The following is a 3,680-nucleotide window of genomic DNA, read 5'->3' as shown; positions in this document are numbered from 1 at the left end:
CTTTCCTTTCCTTTCCTTTCCTTTCCTTTCCTTTCCTTTCCTTTCCTTTCCTTTCCTTTCCTTTCCTTTCCTTTCCTTTCCTTTCCTTTCCTTTCCTTTCCTTTCCTTTCCTTTCCTTTCCTTTCCTTTCCTTTCCTTTCCTTTCCTTTCCTTTCCTTTCCTTTCCTTTCCTTTCCTTTCCTTTCCTTTCCTTTCCTTTCCTTTCCTTTCCTTTCCTTTCTTTCCTTTCCTTTCCTTTCCTTTCCTTTCCTTTCCTTTCCTTTCTTTCCTTTCCTTTCCTTTCCTTTCCTTTCCTTTCCTTTCCTTTCCTTTCCTTTCCTTTCCTTTCCTTTCCGTTCCTTTCCGTTCCTTTCCGTTCCTTTCCTATTTTCTGCATGTTGCTTGGCCTGGATGCTGTCTGGCTTACAGCCTGACTAATGCTGCTCCAAGTTATGGAGGGTCCTGGAGAGATATTCCCATTTATTGGCCTGTTGTCCCAGGGATGAAGGAAGTGGATTTTACTGATGAGTGCACTTAAAAGGGTCTGGGTGTTTAGAACAAGCTGCACATCCAGCAACACTAAAATAGGTCTAAGAGAATATTTTGCCCTCTAGAAGCCTTCATTTCTTGTTTTAAGGTATAGTTTATCTTTGAGCACATTTTTTTCCAAGAAATGTGACAGCTTTAAACCACCTTTGCAACACACAGCTGAAATTGTGCTGCTGCAATACAACCTGGATTTTACACCCCTCCAGGTTTCCACCACAGTCTTTTGGATGGAAATTAGAGTCTGCAGCTCCTAGGCTTTCAACCTGCTAACCCCAAGGAGAGTAGATGCAGGCACTCATGCACTGAAGACTGGCTGCAGAGCACTGGGAACACCAAAGAGTATGGCAGAAATGTGACTAGACGCAGCCCATAGTACAGTGGAACTTGACTGGCTTATCTATATATCTATACATCTATACATCTATATATCTATACATCTATATATCTATACATCTATATATCTATATATCTATATATCTATATATCTATATATATATCTATATCATATATCTGTATGTATCATCTATATAATCTATATATGTATACATCTATATACCTATGAGTGTATTTATAATGACTAGAGATGATAGTAAAGCACATACATGTGGAGTATTTTAGGCAACAAGGAGGCAAATTTGCTAAACCAGCACTCTTGTGCGTAGGCAGGAGCTCCTTGCCTCAGACACCTCCTGCCTTCCTGTCACTCACATACCAAGAAATACAAGTTATAAACAAGTTCAGTTGCTATGGCTCATGCTTCCTTCTCTGTCTGGAGTGATCCATGCTCCTTGACATAGTTCCAATTGCTGTCCTGCCACCAGCTACCCTGACATTTGGAGCAGTCTGTCAAGGTCACCTCCCTTCTGCTGGGCCAGACAGTGGGAGTGCTTGTAGCCGTCCTCCTCATTCAGTGCATGCTGACCATCCCCTGGCAGGTCAGGCATCCACCAAGTGAAGAAGATCTTAGCTCAGCTGAGCCGGTCTCTCTCTGTCTGGATTCCTCCTGTGTCTCTCGTTTCTGGTCTCCTTCCTCCTCTCTTCCTCTGGCCGAGATGCCCCCTAGTCTGCCTAGGAACAGCAGGAGATACATCACTGTTGGTGAAATATAAGCCCAGAGCTTTTTCCTGGAGACACTCTCCACTGCATGCTGTTGGAAGCAGCACTTTATAGTGTGCTGCCCTGTCCTCGGTCGAGCAGAGCTGAGGAGAAGACCAGAGCAGGGGCAGCTTTAGCAGTACCAGTCATAGACACTATAAGGTGCTCTTTGCTTTGCCACATTCTGTTGCCAAAAGTTGATTTCAGCTGTGGGCAACGTGTCAGAGTTTATCCTGCTTGACTGAAAAACTGAGCTAAGAGAACACTGTCTCTGATTACAGACAATTACACATTGTTGCTTTGGTTTGGTTTTTCAAGCTGCCTTTCAGCTCCCACAGCAAGTTTCGGAGGGGCCAGTACCACCTTTCACTGGACCTACAGATATGGGCAGAAAAAACAGGGAAGCATTCGGGCACCCCTCAGGAGGACATATATGGACAAAAGTTCACTTATTTTTCTCCACCCATAACATCTCATCCAGTAAAAGCTGTTGTTCTCCCTATGTCTCCTCCCTCAATTATGTCCAAAACCTACCACAACACCACAAAAGTTCCCAATTCCCAAGAGGTACGCAAAGTCTGCAGTGCCAGAGCAAGTCACTTACCCTTTTGCAGGATTGCTGGATCTGACATGGGTTTCAGCAGGACACCTTGCACACAGCCTCACAGTTGGCCTGGGGAGAGGTTTCACAGGACAAAGGAGCACTTGGAGAAATAGCAATAAACCAGGAACCCACATCCACCTTATCCACACATGGAATCAAGCCACCTCAAAGTCTGTGTACTGATGCTGCTCTTCCCTACCCACGGCTGATACAAAGCATCTAAAAGCACATATGGATATTACCTTTGGCATTGGTCTTGCTTTTGTTTGATGTCTCTCCTGGTTTGGGTGTCTCTGGGGAACCTACAAACAGCCCCATACCACAAAAAACTGGATAGAGCCACCTGTACTAATCTATCCTTGACTCCTAAGTGTGCTGTTGAAAGGTCAGCAGCCAAGGAATGACAGGTGATGGGATAAAACTCTTCCAGAGGCATCTCCACCCATCTGTGCTGAATCAATCATCACCTCTTGGTTAAATCAACCACTTCTGGTGCCACCTCTAAAAACCCTCCACACACCAAGGTACACTGTTCTCTATTCTTTTGGCCACATGAGCATTGTGTTTCAGCACAGCCTTCCATCTGTATGAGCAACAGCACCTTGCCAAGGCTGGTCACCAAGCCATGACCCTTGTCCCTTATGTCAACTGCTTGTTTCTACACCAAGACACATAAGTGGTTCAAATGTGCGTGTACTGGCAGAGACAGTCTGGAGCTGACTCTGTCCATACAGACTCCAGAAGCCCATGGGGCAGGGCACATGAGCATGGACATGATGGGAAAGCAAGCAGTCTGCTCTGTCCATGGCCCCGAGCTCACAGGCCACTCACAGCGCTGTGCTGCACCAAGCAGGGAGGAAACACAGCACCCTTCTTTGCTCTTCTAATTGCCCAGAGCCATCCTCACTGCCCCGCTGACTCAGCCACCCTCCCGACACAGCCTGCCCAGGGGTACCCGGCCATAGCTGCACATCAAGCCATGTAAAAAGCTGCTTTGGTGCATATGGCTCTGTGCACTGCCTGGGCTCACAGCCCCTTGAGCAGCTGAGGCTCCCCAGAACCGCTGTTTTTCAGTGCCCTGTGAGAAAGGGTGAGGCAGGGGGTGAGGCACTGGACCCCATGAACTGCATCCCAGCCTGTGCATCAGGCTGCACTTCTTACTCTTTCATGTTCATCCCAAGTACAGCATCCTTCCCACTTAATTATAATGTAGGAGAGGACGTGACCAATTTAAAAGAAATATAAATTTACGTTTGACATTTATGCCTGAATTGCACTCTTGTTACAGAATTGGCTCAGTGACTCTCAGTGCAAAGCTGGTCTTTGAGTTCATATTTTCCAATTTCACTTGTTAGGCTGAAAAGAAAGATAGTGAAATTCTTCTATCTTTTTTTATTTAGGAGGCAGATAAAATGCTTCAGAGTTTTTGTATCCATTCTCCTATTGAAGTCAA

The 3,680-nt window shown here is 45.7% G+C and overlaps 1 long non-coding RNA gene across 1 annotated transcript; it reads right to left on the bottom strand.

The window, feature by feature from the left end:
• Window positions 1–1,103: 1,103 nt before the first annotated feature.
• Window positions 1,104–2,544, bottom strand: LOC131577774 (uncharacterized). The gene is made up of 3 exons (XR_009277277.1): window positions 2,470–2,544; window positions 2,228–2,296; window positions 1,104–1,596 (listed from the first exon to the last, which is right to left on the bottom strand). It is a non-coding gene; the product is annotated as an uncharacterized LOC131577774 (long non-coding RNA).
• Window positions 2,545–3,680: the final 1,136 nt, after the last annotated feature.

The sequence above is a fragment of the Poecile atricapillus genome, chromosome 3, assembly GCF_030490865.1.
Source record: "Poecile atricapillus isolate bPoeAtr1 chromosome 3, bPoeAtr1.hap1, whole genome shotgun sequence".
NCBI classification, from domain to species: Eukaryota; Metazoa; Chordata; class Aves; order Passeriformes; family Paridae; genus Poecile; species Poecile atricapillus.
This window is presented reverse-complemented; position numbering and strand designations above follow the sequence as displayed.